At 41.1% G+C, this 20,601-nt stretch overlaps 1 long non-coding RNA gene across 2 annotated transcripts in view; it reads right to left on the minus strand.

The window, feature by feature from the left end:
- Positions 1 to 20,601, minus strand: part of A930035F09Rik — a 153,525-nt gene that overhangs the window by 91,608 nt on the left and 41,316 nt on the right. The window contains exon 1 of one of the 2 annotated variants that reach the window (XR_879380.2): positions 631 to 1,081. The exons of the other annotated variant lie outside the window; for it this stretch is intronic. This is a non-coding gene — a long non-coding RNA (RIKEN cDNA A930035F09 gene). Of the gene's footprint in view, positions 1 to 630; positions 1,082 to 20,601 lie in introns of those variants that run through there. 2 annotated transcript variants of the gene reach the window in all.

Genomic DNA, 20,601 nt, shown 5'->3' on the forward strand with positions numbered 1-20,601 from the left:
GTTGCCTCTAATCTTAAAGAGTAAACTTGTAATTAGCTGTGGTTCGGTGTTAGAAGCCTACACGTACAGTGAAGATTAATGCTGGCATGGCATAGAACTTCTGGTGGCCATTGCCTAGTTTCCAGACAACATTGGAGATCTCACCTCATGGGAAAATGGCAAGTGTGAAGAGGTGCCTTAGAGGCAGGGAACAAATTCCAAGAATTCGTTGCTGGTTTCTTCCTCTGGTCCATGTGAAGAATAATACAATAAAGGAAAAAATAAACAACACACAGCATGGCTGCTGTGTACAGGGCCACCTGTAGTCACAGCTCCATTAGAAGTGAATAAACACAGGTTAATCATTAGAGCTTCAATCTCATCCCAGAGAATGCCGTGTCATAGCCATGGATGTAAGAAAGGAACCCACGGCATAGACAATAGGAATCATATGTAGATGGCCACGAAGCTGCCCCTGTGTGTGGAATCCAGGATGGATGCTGTGATATGCACATTAGAGGAAAGAGGAGGTTCTTATTCTTTGGAGGCAGCAGGATGTTCTCTGGCACACAATCACCCAGCTTTGTGAGACATGTCCAGATGGAGCCCAGGAATAAGAGAACACACCACAGCATGCGGTAAACCACTTACCTGACAGCATAGGAAGACGCCTGCCGAAAGGGTCCCTTCATTAAGCTGATAATACACCCACTTATGTGGCTAACCGACGCCATGGGCTGTGGATAATTTCACAAAAAAGGAAAAAATTTAGCTGCCATGGAAACCTGGACAGCAACAGATCTTCTGGATGTGACAAGATTCCAGGCTGGATTGCACGAAGTCTCCATAAGGCCAGAAAGCACTGTGGATTTAATTAGTTGGTGAAGCCTGTCGCACAGGCGGGCAGCAGAATTTGTCCTTTATTCTCTTTCCAAATGAACCACCCGTCACCAGGCTCAGCATTGCTAAGAGAAGCATTTTTAGCTAAGCACAAGATCGCAAAAGACAATGCCACACATGGGAAACCCCCAAATTTACATTCCCTCACAATTCCGTGACCAAATGAGCTGTGACGCTGAGAGGATGCGTGGAGAACAAGCTCCAACCCATGTCCTCCCCAAACATCCAGTCTTCAAACACTTCTCCCTGTAGCTGCATATGCCAAGATTAGCACCTTCTAATTTTAGCAGTCTATTAAGACAACTTTAGCATGGGGATCTCCTTCATCTGATTAATAAAAGTATATTTGGGGAATGCATATGCCACTTTGCTTCTGATCAGATAAAGCAGATTTCCACAGAGCGAGGCATCTGTGTTACTGTGGCAGAATGGTGGGGCCCCATTAAAGGGCACCAAAAACATCTCTGAAATGGAAGGATGTATAAGGCACATGCCTCTCACATAGTCTTCAGTGTGTTTTACACCATTGTCAGTATTACTTTATAAGAACTTTTTTTTTCAGGCTCAGTCATAGAGTATTTGCCTAAAGTGATGATGAATCCCAATTGTCAACTTGACAGGACTTCATGGAATCATCATGGAAAACAACCTCTAAGCATGTCTGTTTCCAGAGGGATTTAACTGAGAGGGGAAGACAAACCCTGAATTTGAGCAGCACCATCCTCTGATGTTGGGCCCACAGTGAGTAAAACGAGAAAGTAAGCTAAGCAGCAGTATTCATCAGTCTGGTCTTCCTGATGTGTATGTCATGTGACCAACTACCTTATTCTCCAGCCAGCATGGTTTCTCCTGTGATGGGCTTTATCTCTGGATTATCGTACTATGGGCCCAGGAACATGTAGATAAGGGATCATGGACTGCATTCTCTCAAACTGAGCCAAAATAAATCTTCCTTAGCTGAAACAAAATATTTAGCTAATTTCTTATTCTCTCTCTCTCTCTCTCTCTCTCTCTCTCTCTCTCTCTCTCTCTCTCTGTGTGTGTGTGTGTGTGTGTGTGTGTGTGTGTGTGTGTGTAGGGGTCAGCCTTAGGCACTGCCAAACTTTCCAAGACATTCTCTCACTGACCTGGAACTGAGCCAACAGGTTAGGCTATCTGACTCCTGAATCCCAAGACTCCATCTTTCTCTGCATAAGTGCTAATATTGCAAGAGTGTGCCATCAAATCCAACTTTTTCTCATGAGTGCTGGGGCTTTCATTCAAGCTTCTAATGCTTCTAGACAAGTACTTTAATGATTGAGTTCTCCCTCCAGGCTGATTTAGTCAATTTTGTGCCCCACTCTAATCAGTCACTAGCTCTCCCTGGATCTTCCTTCACATGGTTCCTTCATCCCACATTCATATTTAACATTTGTCAATATCAAACAAATTACCACTATGTAAACCAACCACAGGCTCTCAGGTGTGTGTGCTGTGGAATGTATGCTTTATTCAAACATAATTAAGTAAGAAGCCATCCTTCACAATAAGGGAGATTGATGGTCAAGATTTGTTAAAACCTCAGGCAACTCTAGACAGGAAGCAAAGTAAAGTCAAAGGGGATGCTAGGTGCTCTTCTGTCACTATGACCAATTAATCAGAAATTCCTTCTGGAAATGTGTTTAGACAAACCTAAATATGTGATCTCATCGTAAAGATGACACAAAATCCACTCATTGAGTTTGTCTTTTATTTACTTGTGTGTGTGTGCATGTGTGTGTGCATATGTGTGTGTGTATGCATACTTCCCTGGGTTTTGTTTGTTAGTTTTGTTGTTACTGGGGTTTTTTAAGGGGGTGGTACATTAATGAGGTAAAACAGTCTCACTATGTAGTCCAGGCTAGCCTTGAACTTGTAACAATCCTCTAGGCTCAGCCTCCCAAGAACATACCACCATTCTTAGTTTGAACACCCATCAAGTTGACAGTGAGAATGTTATTGTGGGTGGAGGTGGCTTTTGGCAGAGACTCTGTGGGAGGAAAAGCCATGTAGGAACTGTCAAAGTTCCTATTTCCCAGAACACTCTTCTGTCCATGTCAGAATGTTCCTTCTTCTTATTCTATGGAACCCAGAAAGGTATTTCTCTTGCACTGTACCTCAACATCTTGCTCAGACAAAAAAAAGACAAAAAAAGAAACCTCCTTCTGTGTGGCACCTCCTTGCTCTTATCCATTTCATAACTGCTCGTAAATCTCCAAGCTATGATATACTGCATGTGTGGATTTCCTGTTGGACTTGGAGTCTCTTGAGTTTGGGTTTTCAACATTTGTTATTTTAGTATTTCTAGCTTTGAGCATGTAAGTGTTCAACAAATGCTTTCTTAAATAGGCTGCATATATTCTGCTAATAGATTAATTAATATTTATGAATGATGCTTCCAAAGTCTGCCCCTTGCTTTGGGAAATTAATTATTTGTAATTGAAAGGGCAGAAGTTGGATTTAGAAGCAATAAATTAGAAGCATCCATAAAATTATTGATGAACCTTTAAAAAGATGCATTCCTCACTGTAAAAAAGTAAGATACATAATATGTTTTTCCACAAATTAAAAATATGCACACAAAATACTACTCATTTTTCATTAACGCTTAAAAAACAAATTACATCAAACATGTTAGAAAGAATGTAATAAGTGGGTACTGGATGTAAAGAGACTATAAATGATAAAAGTAAGATAAGGCCCTGCACAAAGTGAAGAGAATTCTGTGTCCTGAATTAAGGAGAATAACCTTAACCATTTGATACTCTCTTAAAATAAGAAATAAAAGGCTGGGGTGTGACTCAGTCAGTAGAGTACTTCCTGTGAAAACTGAGGGCTTGCATTCAGATCCCCCGTAGCCATATGAAACAGTCAGGCATGGTAGTGAAAAATAAGAGACAGACATGGTTTCTAGAACTTGCTGGCCAGCCAGCCTAGCCTACAAGGTGAATTCCTCTTATATATATAAATTCACATACACATAAGCATGCACACCCACAAGATTAAGCTTAAGACAAGCATGACTTAAACAACCTGTGTATGCTATTTCCTGTATTATTTACTTTTCAATTCTTTAGGGGTTGGTTACAGGTTGGTGTCAAGTAGGAGTTAGAAATGTTGCCTTAAGCCGGGTGGTGGTGGTGCACGCCTTTAATCCCAGCACTTGGGAGGCAGAGGCAGGTGGATTTCTGAGTTTGAAGCCAGCCTGGTCTACAGAGTGAGTTCCAGGACAGCCAGGGCTACACAGAGAAACCCTGTCTCAAAAACCCAATAAAATAAAATAAAATAAATAATAATAAAAAGAAACGTTGCCTTAAATCCTGTTGTAGCCTTTTCAATATCGTTAGGGGAAAGACGGCTGAAGCAGCTTCTATGTGGACAGAAAAATCTTGTCTGACTCCACATGGTCTTGGTACTGCAGCATATATATCCCTCTTCTTCGGTGTGACAGGTGGCATCATTTGCCAGTTAGTACTCAGTGATATATGGTCTCATCCACTTTCTTCCATGAGTCTGGCTCCAGATAAACTAATTTTTACATCACTCATTCCATAAAAGCCTTGGGATTTCCTTGATCTGTGCTTTTATTCTGGATATTCTAGACATTTTAGGTGTGTACTTTTGCTGCACATTCCAAGAGTCTCCATCTTTCCGGAGCCAGATGAATGTTCTACTCCTGTATGGAACTCCATAGCTGCAGTGTTCCAGTCAACATCCTCACAAGACGTGACATCTTCTGTGCAGTCCTGCAGATCTACACCACCTACTCAATCTGAACCATATCTGCACTGTGACATGCGAGCTTTCTCTTCATGTTAGTTCTGTGTCTCAGGAGACCAACAAACAATAATATAGTATAATGAAGGATCTCCTTCAACAGTTCATATTCATGCCATGTTTGGGTACACAAATAGAAGATGAAAATCACAGCCTACCCACTCTGTCAGCAGATGGTGAGACAGGATGACTGGGTGAACCAGGTTTGTCCTTCTTCATTCCAAACTTGACTTTATCTCTTCCTTTACTGGCTTAGGCTAGTGTGTATAAGTTAAAGTGATTGCTTCAGTTGGAATCTGAACATGGAAACTCTTCCAATAATACCGAAAAATGCAGTTACTGTGTCCAAAGTCTAGGGGCATCTGGGATGCCATTCTCACACCCAGGATCCACTCCCAGTCTCTTTATAGCTGACACCAAGATGGAGGTGTCCCAAAAGATTTCACTGGGTCTCAGCTGGAGTGCAGGGAGCTACATCCTCTTCCTTGTATATGTGATTTCCTTGCAGTTCTCTTTGAAATTCCTATACACTGTGGCAGGCAATTCAAAGTCCAGGTACCTCCCTAGCTTCCTAAGAGTCTATGAATATTATTTTAACACAGAAGAAAACATTTACCAGCAGATGGGCATAATGGTATTTACATATTGAGCTGGTGACTGTTGTTTTTGTTTTCTCTATATGTGTGCATACGTGTATGGAGGCCAGAGTACAACATCCTGTTGTTTCTCAGGAGCTATCCCACTTGTTTTGGAGATGAAGCCTCTCCTGGCCTTTTACTTACTTGGTAGGTGAGGTGACTGGTCAGCAAGCCCCAGAGATCCTTCCCAGTACTGACTGGAATTGCTAGCATGTACCACCACACCTGGCCTCTGTGTGTGTGTGTGTGTGTGTGTGTGTGTGTGTGTGTGTGTTCTAAGGCTGAAACTCAGGTTCTCAAGATTGTAAAGCAAGAATCTTATCAAAAGAGCCATTTCTCTGTCCAATTTCCATTGTTTCTCTGTACCAATATTTAGAGATAGTTATCCTTGTTTGACTGAAAGATGAGGAAATTGAAGTGCAAAGAGGTTCAATAAACACCTCAGATCAGGCAAAATCTGAAGTAATAGATTTAGATTTGGGCAGCCGTTATTTTTTTAAATCTCAAAATTTCATGATATTTTCAAAACACTACAATCTCAAGCTGAATTGAGAAATGTTATTTAAAATGAAAGAGGATTTTGAAAAAAATATGCTTAAAGTATGGACTGGGGACATAGCCCGGTAAGTAAAATTTTCATGCCCCAAGAATTTTTCTTTTCTCTTCCCTTCTTTCCCCTTTTCATGGCTTCCTTTGGAATGCCAAGGACTTGTGCAGGAATGGGAACCCCAGAGACACAGAAGGCTTTAGGCCAGGGAGAAGATCTTTAATATTGGCATGCCTACTAGTTGGGTACTATTGCTATTTCAAATGTGTCTTAAAGGTCCATGTGTTGATGGCTTGAGTCCCAGCCTGTGTAAGACTTTGAAGAGTTGAAAACCACAGGGAGGAAGTAAGGTCACTTGGAAGAGTGCCGAAGGGGGTGCCAGGGCCCTACTTTTCTTCTTCCTCTTTCTTATTGACTGCCATGAATAAGGTAAAGAGGTCACCTGCACATGCTCCCTGCATTATCCTCTGCCTTATCACAGGTGGAAAACAACACAGCTGAAAAACTAGGATGAGCCCCCTGAATCACGTGTCATTGCAAATTTCCCTTCTTGTTCATTTGCCTTGAGTAGTTTTCAAAGTCAATCAATATTCCTTGGCTTTTCTAGAGCACTGAGGCTGGAATTCAACCCCAGGTCTCTCATTTAGGTTTTTATTCTTAAACATTCCTTTGTCAAAAAGGATACATCCAGAGCTGGGAATGTAACGTGGCTGACAGAGTGCTTACGTAGCATTCACAAAGCCTACGGTTTGAGCCCTAGCACCACAAAAACTATATGAGGTAGCACATGCCTATAATTTGAGAACTTGGGAGAGAGAGGCAAGAAGATCAGAAGGATTAAAGACATTCTTGGCTACATACATAGGGATTTTGGAGATAATGAACAAATAAGGATAATTTTTAATATAACTCAGAAAAGCTGACCACATCTGATAAATTATGAGTAAAAACTAAGTAACTGAACTTAAACTAAGTTCAACAACATTTAAACTCAGTATCACTAAATAATTTCCTGTTACAGTCTCTGCTCATCATCCTGATATAGCATCAAGCTAGCACAAAATACACTTACAATTCAGCAGATTAAATCTGAGGTTTTAATTTAAGAGAAATGAGGATTAAGGAATGAAATAAAATTATTACACTTCTAAACATCTAAAAATATCCATGCCTGGTTTGTTGTGTGCAGGAAAAAAAAGTCAAACTTGGTTTTCGGTTCATTCAGATCTGTGTAGGCACTGCAAATAAAATTTTAAAACGTAGACAGAAGGTCTGCGAAGCATAAATTATAGGTGTTTCTCCAACTGGCTTGTATGAACGGCTTGCTAGATCATAAAAGTTTAATTCACTAAAACTCAATTATTCTAAGAGTAAGAGGGACTGTCCTAAAGAATCACACCCATTCCCTGTGGTGCTGAGGCTTTGTCAAGCACTGGCATTACATCACACCAGTGGCATTAACAGTCATAGAGCCCAAAGAGTTGGCCAAGTACATGAAGATAAAGCAAAGGACAGAGCCTCATTCTGCACAGTATACACTGGAAACAGCAGAGTTTGTGACCATTGATCAAATGTTGATTTTTTTTTCTGTTTTGATTGTAGCTACTTTATTCACAAAACAAGACATTTTCCAATATTTAAGCACCAATCATGATTAAATGATAAAATACTCACCACCCTCATGATCTTAATGCTATGATCATTTTGATAACTAGGCAGTATACATATAGAAGGGTGGTCTCTTACCCTCCCAAAGCCGGAAGAGATGGCTCCAAACAGAGGATCTGGTAAGGGAGGGATGGTAAAGAAGATTGACAATTGACTTTCAAGATTTACATTGAACACAGGAAAAAGTTAGGCTTGGGGAAGCCAACTTAGATTCTTGGTTCAGGAACTTGTGAGGCTGCCCTAATGGCTTAGTAGGTAAAATATTTGCCTTGAAAGTAGAGAATGTGAGTTGATCCTCAGAACCCGTACTAAAAACAAATAAAAAACTGGGCATAGTGGATTGTGCCTATAAACCAAACCCAAAGATAAGGAATAAGATTTCTGGTTCTTTCAGGGAAACCTTCCTAGCCTATCTGGTAAGTTCCATACCATACTGCTGAGATAGCTTGTCTTAATAAACAAAACAAATGGGGTTGGGAATCAGTGGCAGAATGCTATAGCAAAGTGGGAGACAGACAGTAAATGCCCAGAAGCTCCCAACATACCCAGTGGTGAACAATTAACAGACCCTACTTCTAATAAAGTAGAAAGTGAGAACAAATACCTGAGGTTGTATTTAAGACCTCCATGCATATAACCTTAGCATGAAGATTCACACATACATAAACATATTATACACACTCACACACATACAAACTAAAAACAAAAAGATGGCAGCTACTGGGGAATAACATCCATGGCTGCCCTCTGCCCTCCACACACATGGACACACACATATGCACATATGCACATGCACACTCAATCACACACATAGACCTGCATACCTACCAACATACCCCTATACATACAGATGCAAACACACCAAGATTAGACTGCTATAAACAATGATCAGCACCAAAAGCATGATTCTATCAGCCAGAGCCAGATGTGGTGCCACACACCTGTGTTATCCCAGCATTCAACTTCCAGCAGAGGCAGAAAATTATGTGCTTCCCTCCCCTTCCCCTTCCCCTTCCCCTTCCCCTTTCCCTTCCCTCCCCTCCCCTCCCCCCTCCCCTCCCCTCCCCTCCTCTCCTTTCCTTCTTTCCCACTACAAAGCTAGATATTTATCCATACTGAGTGACTGCACCATCCTGTTAATGAGTTGACACCTCTATCTGGATATAAAAAACAAAACAAAAACCTAACCTCTCCTCAGGAAAAGAGATGGAGAGATGCATGGTTGAAATCCTGAAACTGTACTGCAGGATGTGTACTCATATCACCCCACACCCTGGCTTCCTGCTGTGAGCACCTCTTAATGGGAGCAGCAAAGCTAGGCCATTGGGAGAACTTCGCAGGAACAGCAGCAACCAATTTAGACCCCCATGACTGTCGTTCTGTGCCTTTCCACTCTGCAGAATATAAATAAGATAACAAGCACATCTGAGGGGTGAGGTAATCGAGAAAGTAATGTCCTGAACTTGGACAGGAATACTGTCCCTTGGTGCAGCTTTGAAAGCACAGTATTAGAGTTTGTCTTCTTGCTCACTATATAGAATTAAGATGTAAGTAAATCTTTTAAAGATCTGGATCAAAAATTTTCAAGTACAATTGGCAGAATTGAAATAGAACTGAAAAGGCAATCTCGAGGAACCACAGACATGGATCCTGGGAAACTAGACTTGCGACTGAAAAACGGATTGCTCTAGTCATCCTGCTTGAGTGCCCCAGTGCTGCTGGGGACTCTGTCCTGAGAACTATTTCCCCATTGCCCTTGATAACACCCTCATAGCTAGAAAAACAAAAGCAAAAACAAAAGCAAAAGCAAAACACACACAAAAAAACCAACCTATAATTAACTCTGAAACCTAACAGAAGGTAATACAAGAAAGAAAAGTGAGGGTGCTGATGCAGCTCAGCAGGCAGAGTGCTCACCTAGCATCCATGAATCCCTGCATTTGATCCCTAGCACCACATGAACCAGGAGTGGTGGCATATGCCTGTCATCTCAGCTAGGGAGGTGGAGACATGAGGGTCAGAAGTGCAAGCTCATCCTTGGTTCAGTAGCAAATCCAAGGCCTGTATTGGCTACATGAAGCCCTATCTCAAAACAACAATGTAATTATAATTGAATTTGAAGTAAGAAACATGAGAGTTTTTAGAGAAATGAGAGAAAGGGCGGCAAGATTTCCTCTTCTTTCTCCTCAGAGCTGGAAATGCTGGTGATCTTGCTCAGTTCTCCATTCCTCAGACTCTCCATTCCCTTTCCAACTTTTTCATTTTGCTTTATGTCCTTTCTCCTTCGTTAGATCCCAACCTGGAGCTATACTTTTTATACTTTTAAGAGCAATATAATTTGGAATATAGGAACAAAACTAAATTCAACATATTTTATAATATAAATCTGATACAAAAAGAAATTGAGTGACATCTTAATAGATACGCGCGCACACACACACACACACACACACACACACACACACACACAAACCAAGACCCTAGCTTCTAGAAATATCATGGTGCACATGGGCTCTGGGAACACAATAATAATGAGATAGTGCTTATTCCACACTGAGCTTCAAACACAGACGTTTACTATGTGCCTTCTAAGATTCTAGCTTCAAGCAGTCAAGGTGGTAAGTCCAATGAAGGGAACTAGGTAGAAAGAGGAGCTGAAAGAAAATGACTGCTAGCTCTATATATTAAGTTTATGATCCTGTTGCCTCACCCATATCATAGGCCCTTTACATCCTGACTATTTGGTCTATGTTCATATGAGGCTTTATTTGTTTTATTTCCTCTACTCCTCCTGACTATTAAACCTAGTATCTATTAGCATATCAACTAAACACTGAATAGAGCAGACAGAAAAACTTCTTAAGTAGACCTCATAGAACTCAGCTTAAATTTTGTCAGAAACAAGGTAGAAATGTTTTTCAAGCTCTACGAAGAAGAGCAAAGAGGTGAAGAGATGTCTCCAACAGGAAAGCGTTTGCCCTGCAAATAATAGGATCTGGGTTAGATCCCCAGGACCCCCACCCCCCCCAAAAAAACAAAAGAACAAAACAAAACAAAAAACAGGAAGTGATGGAGCATGCTTGTAATCCTGGAGGTGGAGGCAGGAGGATCCCTGGGACTTATTGTTGAAGTGGAAACTTCTAGTTTCTTTGGAAAATTACTTATGTCAGATGTTTTGTTGGGGTACACAGGTGAAAGGATGTCTTGCTAAAGCAAATGTGTTTTCCTGAAGCAGACACAGGTGAAAGAATGTTTGGACATAGCAATCACATGAAAGGACACTTGATGGAGTATAAATATGACTCCATAGACAGGGGGAGACAGCACTGAGAATTGGTTTGTTTTGCTCAGTCTTGCTATTCTTCACTAAAGACTCATTGGCTCACCTTACAAAGTGTTGTTGAGCTCCACTTATGATAACTCTTCCATTGAGAGAAACTCACCACAGAACTGTTCGTGAGGTTCCTGTGGCAGGTTGCCCATTCTTCTGCCTCACCTCAGGTTGAGGCCTGGTGATTTCTTCAAGATAGAACTACAACTACCTGGTGTCTGCTTGCTGAACTAGATTGTAGATGCTGGTTCGTGCCTGGTGTCTGCCTGCCTGGAGGACTCGTCTATAGCTGCTAAATTATAATTGGTATTGGCTATGAGACTGAACTGCTGCCAAAAACTAAGCTCATCCCCAAAGAACTATTGTGGAACAAGTCCACTTCCTCTATATCCTAGTAACTTTTCTCTTCTACTCTCTCTGCTGGGTGGTGGGCTAGAGGAGAGGTTGAACCCTTATTAAAAATAGGTTGCAAAAAATTTATGTCTACACACTGTCTTAATTTTCAGTCTAGTCCTGTGAGAGACCTTGACTCAGAAAATAAGCAGATATTTAGGCAGCTATATTGGCAAGACTTCATGGGTGTAGCTTCTGCTATTCCTGGAAGATACAATCTCTAGGCAGTCTCCCTGAACCTCTGGCTTTTTACAACCTTTCTTTTCCCTCTTCTGAAATGTTTCCTGAGACTTATGTGTGGGAGTGTTTTGTAAATATATTCACTGGGACAGGGCTCCACAACTCTGTAGTTTGATTGGTTGTGATTTTCTGTTGTGGTTTTTGTCTGTTGAAAAAGGAAGTTCCCTTAATGATGGGTGAAGAATACACTTACATATAAAGATTTTTGTCTGTCTGAGTCTGGTTTATCTCACCCAACATGATCTTTTCCAGCTCTAACCATTATCTGCACATCTCATGATTTCATTTTTTTACAGTTGAATAATATTCCATGGTATATATGTACTACATTTTCATTATCCATTCAGCAGTAGAAGGACATTTAGGTTGTTTCCATTTTCTAATTATTGTGAGTAGAACAGCAATGAACATGTCTGAGCTGAGCAAGTGTCTCCTGGAGTAGGATGTCTAGTCATTTGAGTGTATGCCAGGGAGTGGTATCGTTGGGTCTTATGATAGATTTCTTTTTAGATTTTTGATAATTCTCTACATTGATCATGGTGGCTGCACCAGTTTGCAATCCCACCAACGGTAAACAAGGGTTCCCTTTTCCTCACACCCCTTCCATCATTTGTTAGTTGTTTTGTAGATCTTTGCCATTCTGTCTGAGGTAAGTTGAAAACTCAAGGATATTTTTGATTTGCATTTCCCTAATTACTAGAGATGATGAACAACAGTTTTTGGGATATTTCTTAGTCGTTTAATTTTCTTCTCTTGAGAACCCTCAAGGGAACTGGGTCCTTTGCTTTTGAGTCTTTGATTTTTTTTTTAGTATTCTGGATATTAATCCTTTGTCAGATATATAGCAGGCAAAGATTCTTTCCAACTCTGTGCCATCCTCTTTGCCCAGTTGATTGTTTCTTTAGCTCTGAAGAAGCTTTTCAGCTTTATAAAGTCTCACTTGTCAGTTGCTGGCCTTAGTTCTTGGATAAATGGAATACTACTCAGAAAGTTCTGAAGGAAAATAGCAATATACATACCAATGTGTGCCAGAGAAAGCCCATTTGGCTTTAATTCTACACAAAGAACTATAAGCAACTAAGAGATGCTAAGAGCAGGAGAAACAGTCTGCTCTAGAGAAGAACATATCAATCAGTTATCTAGAACTGAATAGTCAGCCCTGAAAACATACATACAAATAACATTACACAGACTGAGCCAGTGTATTTATACCATGTATTTAGAAATATATGCATATATGTGTGTGTATATAACAACAATTAATGAAAACGTTGATTAATTTGAAAGATCACATGGACAAGTATATGGGAGAATTTGTAGGAAGGAGGAGGGGGTGAATTATATAATTAATTTATAATCGCAAAAATAAAAAAAATTAAGACTCAAGGTGGATGGAATGTAAGGATGGAGTGTAAGGAATAACAGATAATGTTGTCCTCTGGTCTCCACATACATTCATGCATACATGCATACACATGGACACATATACACCTACATATGAACAGATACAAGTATACCTGTGTGCACATGCACACATATGCATGCACATGCACAAAACAATACAGAGCAACCAGACTTTACTGACAGTAGGATAGGATAGGCTCACAGATCCTACTTATATTGCAATTACATCCAGGAGTGATGAAATACATTCAAACACATGGAGGTTCTTTAAAATGCATTTCCACGGTATTTCCTCCTCCTTCAGTAGTACTTCCTCTGCAGTGCTTCAGTCCTGCACTCACTCCATTGAGTGCTTATAACTGCCCTCCTCCTAGGGCTAACAAAACAACCTTGTGACAGAAATCAAAATAACTTACCCCCAAATTTAAACCATCTGACATCAGCTCATTTACCTCTCAGTAAAGTGAATGTGCCTGATCATCAGCCATCTTAAAGATCTCCACGTCCTTTTGAAATCACACTTGAACTCTTTGATGACTTCTTGTTCAAGGTCCTCTTCTAGAGTAGAGAATAGACGCAAGGTACTACTCCTGACCCCCAGCCATGCTGACCACTAGCTGTTCTCACTCATGAACCATTGCTTCTTCTATGTCTTGCACTCTCTCTGTGTGACTCCATGACCTCTACCTATCTCACTAGTCTCTGTTCCAGTGTCATCTCTTCAAAGAGACTTACTTTGTTCTCCTTATCTGAAAAAGCAATCCCACCATTGGTTAATCCCTTCACTATCTGACCCCTTCAATATCCTTTATTACTCTTATGATGGCCCAAAATCATAACACATTCTGACATGCATCCAATACACAGTCCCAGCCCATACTGCCTCTTCCTATGTGACACTGACAGTACATGGGGTCTTGGCAACATGATACACAGAGAAACTAAGCAGATAGATACTCTTAAGTGTTTGTTTTCATGGAACTCTGAGACAAAAGAGCATATGGACAGAGAATAAACTCATCCCAGCTCTCCCAGATAAGCCCAGCCACAAGCTGGTCATCTGAATTAAATAGGATGAAGAGGAGTATCTTGACCACTGTTTTATTTATTTGAAGAGACAACATGACCACAGCAATGCTCATAAAAGAAAGCATTTAATTGAAGGCTTGCTTACAGTTTCAGAGGATCAGTCAGTTATCATCATATCCTTGAACAGCAAGCATGGCTCATACTATAACAGTATCTGACAGCTGTATCTTGATCTTCAAGCATAGATAGATAGATGATAGATAGATAGATAGATAGATAGATAGATAGATAGATAGATAGATAGGAAGAAAGAGAGAAGAGAGAAGAGAGGAGAGAGGAGGAGAGAGGAGGGAGGAGAGAGAGAGAGAGAGAGAGAGAGAGAGAGAGAGAGAGAGAGAGAGAGAGAGAGAGAGAGAGAGAGAGAGACTGAGGAGGCTGCCATGGGCTTTTAAAAACAGTGAAGTCCACTCACAGTGACACATTTCCTCCAATAAGGCCACACCTCCTAATCTTTCTAAGCCTATCAAAGAGTTCCATTCCCTGGTGACTAAGCATTCAAATATATGAGCCTACAGGAAATATTCTATTCAAATCCACCACAAGGAGGAAGACCAAGAGTTCAAGGTCTTCTTTCGATACAATCAAATTCTAGGTCAAACTGACATATACAAGACCTTGTCTTAAAACATTGAAAACAGTTATCAGGCATAGAGAGAAAGCCCAGTGAGTAAAAATGTCATTCAAACTTAGCAATGTGAGTTTACATTCCCCAGAACCCACAGAAAAAGCATGTACCTGTAATCTTAGCTTTCCTACAGTCAGATAGGAGACAAAGATATGAGAACTGGTCAGAAGTTCCTGTACCAGCTAGCCAGCAGAGGTGACCCAGAAAAGTGGAAACACAAGAGAGATTCTGTCTCACTGAATGCAGTAGCACATGCCTTTAATTCCAGTATTTGGGAGGCAGAAGCAAAAGTTCAAGTCAAGCCAAGTCTATATAGCAAGTTTCAAGCCAGCCAAAGATGAATAGTGAGACCCTATCTCAAAAAAAAAAAAAGAGGAGGAAGAGGAGGAGGAGGAAAGGGATGTGGAGAAAGAGAAGGGGAGAAGGAGAAGAAGAAGAAGGAGGGAAATCCTGTCTGTAGAAAGTAGAAAGAATCAACTACCAAGCAGTGTCCTCTGGCCTTTATGTATACAACATGGCACACATGTACCTTTCCTCACAAATAAACATTTTGCCAACAAACAATAATAAATGAGTAAATTTAAATTTTTTATTTAAAATTTTTTTAAACCTATGCAATGAATGAACATTTAATATTCCACAGAGAAGCATCCTGCTTGTCCCAGGCAGACTTCCAGCCTTTCCTCATGATTACCCATGAGAATGAAAATGGAAGTTCTCTGCAAAGCATCTCTGGATAACTTGCTCTTAAATGATCTTCTCACAGTTGTGACTTCTTCGCAACAGACTCGTCTTGGTACTATGGATATTACTGACAGTGCTTGACTATGGATATCAGGCTAACACATGACTACTCCAAATGCTTGGCTAGCAAAGTCCTGGCCATAATTTCTATGGAATAAAGGCTTCTGTGTGGAAGAGGCACCTGCGGGTGCAGGAATGTGACTCAGGAAAGTAGGCTAAACCAGGACTCAAACAAACAAGATTGTGTGTACCCCATCAGAAGTGTCCATTACCCACCCATTCACACCTGATCGTGTGAGCATGACACCGGAGAGCCAGTGATGGATGATGATTGATGGCTGAGCACACCATCACTTGACCAGTGTATAAAGAACAATACACCATTCAGTAGCAGCTATTTTCTGTAGGGTATAATTATAGTTATAAAACTGCCATTCCTCCCACCACATTAGAAAAATGTCTTCCCTGTACACTAGTAGCCTCAGGCCTTGAAGAATGAAGACTCTTAACATGATAAACCCAAGAAAATCCTTGCTGCTGATGGAGGAGTACAGATCGATACAGAGACAGAGATGAGGTGTCATACTGCCCCCATCACAGCAAGGTTACAGCACCTCTCCCCAGTTAGACCAAAACTGGGGTGAACAGAAAGGCGAGGCTGTAGAGCTTCAAGCAGAACTTTTAACTGAGGGTAGGAGTGAGTTAAACTCTGCAGACATCAAGCATCATGTCCCTGTGCACTCTGACCTTACAAACAGCTTAGCATCCTAGAAGACTAGCCTGTGACCTGGGGTGACCTGCCTGAGAACTGCTCCAGAGTGGGTCTAACTCACTGTGTAGCTGAAAAACTCTGGGGCCACAGTGAGCTTAGAATGCTACGGGCACAAATAACATATAACAAAATCTTTCCTACTCAAAAGGTAACCTCCAAAAAGCTGTGCTGAGAGATTGCTCAGTCAGTCAACTGCTTACCACGAGTTCTTCAGTTCTGCCATAGCACCCACATTAAGCAAAGAAGAGAGGAAGAAAGAAAGAAAGAAAGAAAGAGAGAGAGAGAGAGAGAGAGAGAGAGAGAGAGAGAGAGAGAAAGAAAGAAAGAAAGAAAGAAAGAAAGAAAGAAAGAAAGAAAGAAAGAAAGAAAGGAAGGAAGGAAGAAAGAAACAGGGTGTGATGGTATGTGCTTGCAATTCCGACACTAGGAATGTAAAAACAGGAGGATCCCTGGGGCTTACCTGTCAGCCAGCCACCTTAGGTCCTGGCTGAGAATTTGTGAACCCCAGGTCCTGGTCAGAGATTCTGTCTCAAAATCAAAGTGAAGGCCCCTGAGGAATATTTTCTCTGGCTTCCACAGACATATGTACATGCACACACACACACACACACACACACACACACACACACACTGGAACATACAGAAAGAGGTAAAACCTAAAATAAACATATATTAGTTGCTAAACACATAGTAAGAGTTCTCTGCAAAGCTATCTTGTAAAATGGAACTTTGTCCTGGGCCCTATGTGATTGATCTCTAAAGGAAACGTTAAAGGTTGGTTTGTTCTGAGAATACATCTTGAAAGTACTATGGACTGGGGCACCATGAGGAATGACAGATGGGATCCTGTACCCTATGGCCATTTTGCAAATAGGCTGACATTCATTCCATGGGTTTGAATCTACAAGGAATGATCCATGAGCCTTCAGCTAGTTGGTGTGGCTCAAAGGAGAGTCACCCTGTTCAGAGGGTCTCTGACAGGAAAGAAGTAGGGGACAGGGCAACTATCAAGAGTCTGCTTGGAGAACCTAAGACCTGGAGGAAGAGTGGAGTAATCCAGGCATGGTGTACCATTGCATTAATGACTATCTTACAGAAGCTGTGGTTATCTATATGAATTTTGGACTTGTCAGCATTCCATCATGTAGTGTGGAAGGGCTCATGAGGCTCTACCCATCCCTGAGGATCTGTAGGCAGTTCTGTTAGAAACCCTGATTAAACTCACTTGGAAAGAAGGAGAAGGAGGAGGAGAAGGGGAGGGGAGGAAGAGAAGGAGGAGGCGGAGGAAGAGGAGGAGAAGAAGGAGGAGGAGGAAGAGGAAGAGGAGGAGGAGGAGACACATAAAAGTAGAGGAGGAATAAGTTGGAAAAGAAAGGGAGGGAGTGGGAGGGGTCAAAAGAGGGGAATGGAGTAAATGTCAAAAATACATTTAGGTGCATGTATAATATGTCAATGAAATCCATCCATATACATTTATACTTAATATAATATACAGAGGGAATAAGTGAATGAATGAATGAAGAAAGAAAGAAAGAAAGAAAGAAAGAAAGAAAGAAAGAAAGAAAGGAGGAAAGAAAGGAAGGAAGGAAGAAAGAAAGAAAGAAAGTGCTACTCAACAGTCTAGACTAATAATGAAGACTAAAGGTACCTGAAGTGGCAGGCTACCTGTGGTTACAAGAGGCAAGTAACTGGTAGCTAAGTGGCCACTTTGTCAGATGTTAGGTGAGGACCTGAGGTTTTGGCTTGGCCTCAGAAATGAAAGACAACGCAATGAAGTTATTACCGTTTCTAGGGCAACATTGCTTTATCAAAATTTCAAACAGTAGCCAGATATAGTGAATCACACCTGTGTACTGGTTAGGCTTGTGGCTTATAGTTGGTGGTTTGTATTTTGTTATTTTCATCAATTTGACACAAGTTCAATTCATCTGAAGAAGGAACCACAATAAGAAAAAGCTTCCACTAGATTGGATTGAGAGAAAGCCTCTGGAGCATTTTCTTAATTAATTATTGACATGGGAGGGTCCAGCCTATTGTAGGCTTTGCTATCTCTGAGCACTCATCTTAGATTGTATAAAAAAGCAAGTTGAGCAGGCCATGGAGAGCAAGCCAGAGGCAGCACCCCTCTATGACTTGTTCTTCCATTTTTGCCTCCAGGTTCCTGCCTGGCTTGAGTTTCTGCTCTGACTTCCTTCCGTGATGGATTATTACTTCAAGATTATACACATACGTGTATGTGTATGTGTACATGTACGTATGCATACACATCATATACATATACTTACATGTGGTTTAAATATGTTTGACCCAGGGAGTGGCACTATTAGGAGGTGTGGCCTTGTTGGAGTAGGTATGACCTTGTTGGAGAAAGTGTGTCACTGTGGAGGTGGTCAGTGAAACCCTCCTCCTAACCACATGGTAGCCAGTCTTCTCCTAGCAGCCCTCACATGTTGATATAGAACTCTCCTACATCATGGCTGCCTAGACGCCCTGCTCCTACCTTGATGATAATAGACTGAACCTCTGAACCTGTAAGCCAGCCCCAATTTCCTTATAATATTTGCCTTGGCCATGGTGTCTGTTCACAGCAGTAAAACCCTAACCAAAATGTGTGTGTGTGTGTATGTGTTTGTTTGTGTTTGTGTGTGTGTGTGTGTGTGTGTGTGTGTGTGTGTGTGTATAAAACCCTTTCCTCCCCAGTTGTTTTGGACATAGTGTTTATCTCCACGGTAGTATACAACTAGTATAACCTGTAATTGAGAGGTGGAAGCAGGAGGATCTTTGCAAGCTCAAAGACAATGTCTTAGTTACTTCTCTACTGCTGTGAAGAAGCACCATGACCAAGGCAACTTATAAAATAAAACCTTCAACTGGGAGCTTGCTTACAGTTTCAGAGGGTTAGTCCATAATCATCATGGTGGGGAGCAGGCAGGCAGGCAGGCAGGCAGGCAGGCAGGCAGGCAGGCAGGCATTGTGCTAAAGAACAAATAGGGAGCCCATTGGAATGTCATAGGCTTTTGAAACCTCAAAGTCTACCCACAGTGACATACTTCCTCTAATGTGATATGCATCATGTCAGTGTTTCCTTACCAAATAGTTCCACTAAATAGAGACAAAGCATTCAAATATACAAGCCTATGGGGGACAGTCTCACTCAAAAAAAAAAGGGGGGGGAAAGAAAAGTAAAGAGGTTATCTTTGCTCCTTATGGTGGTGCACTCCTGTAATTCCAACACTTGGGATATGGAGGCAGAAAGATCAAGAATTCAAGGTTATTCTTGTCCACATAGCCAGTTTGAGGCCAACCTAGGCTACATGAGACCCTGTATCAAACAAACAAACAAAAATGTGATGAATACATTTCGCCCAAGTATTCTACTTTAGATCCTATAAGAAAACAGACATGACACATATGCAGATAGTTACTGAAGCAAACAAGAAAAACTGTCTAAATATTCTTTTTTGAAAAAAGATAAAATAAATTATTATGGACACCCAGCAATATAGCCATTCAAACAGCAAGATGATTTCTATACATCAAATGGGAAAGATGTCTAAATTGGCCATCGCATCTGAGAAGCCACAGAGTGATACATACAACCTCATTTGGGGATAAAAATATATGTATGTATATTCATTTAAGAATAACTCAAAAAGAATATACCAAATCCATTAGTGGCTATTTTGAGAATTATATATTATTTAAATTTCTTTTTAGAAAGTGTCTATTTTCACTCCAGTAGTCAAGAAAAGTATGTATCTTTGGTTTTTTAACCAACTGTTCTAGAGGATAACTCGAGACATGTTCAGGTTTGGGCAAGAGACTGAGTGTGGTCTCCAATCACTTTACAGTGTGTTGTGGGGGAAGGGCAGCAAGTGTTTTGTTTCTGTTGACTTTGTGAAGTTTTTTAAACAACTCCAGGTTTCCTACTTGAGAAAAGAGAAAAACAAGCCCAGATAGCTCTCTGCAAACCATTGCTCAGCTTCATTAAGATCTAGTAAAGTCCTAGGTCCTGCAAGGGTCCAGGACCCTGAAACTAGGGGGAGGAGCATAGGCGGGGCCAGTCAAGAGAGTGGGCAGAACTGAAAGAGTAGGTAGAAATGGGTAGGGCAAGGGAAGGGCTGTGCTGGAGCCAGGGCTGTGTCCTGGAAGGATAAGTAGAAGAAGGAGGGGCCAGAATGGCTAGGAGCAAAAAGAACCTGGCTGTGCACCTCTGACCTCCTGTATTATCCCTGTGTGGGTTTTCATTGCTCTGGGATTTCTTCTCATTCCTTTCCCATCGAGCTTCTCCTTTTTGAGTCTCCCACTTTTTTGCCCTCCTATTGAAAGAAGCCTGAGAGGCAGATCATGGAAAGGGTCAGCAAATCTTTTCTTTGTTTTCTACAGTTTGCAAAGACCTACGTAAGATTTTTAGTTGCATCTCTGTTTCAGTTCTAATCCTAAGCCCTCTGGAGCTGGGCCAATGCATTTTGGAGT

This window comes from Mus musculus, chromosome 8 (assembly GCF_000001635.26).
Source record: "Mus musculus strain C57BL/6J chromosome 8, GRCm38.p6 C57BL/6J".
In the NCBI taxonomy this organism is placed as follows: domain Eukaryota; kingdom Metazoa; phylum Chordata; class Mammalia; order Rodentia; family Muridae; genus Mus; species Mus musculus.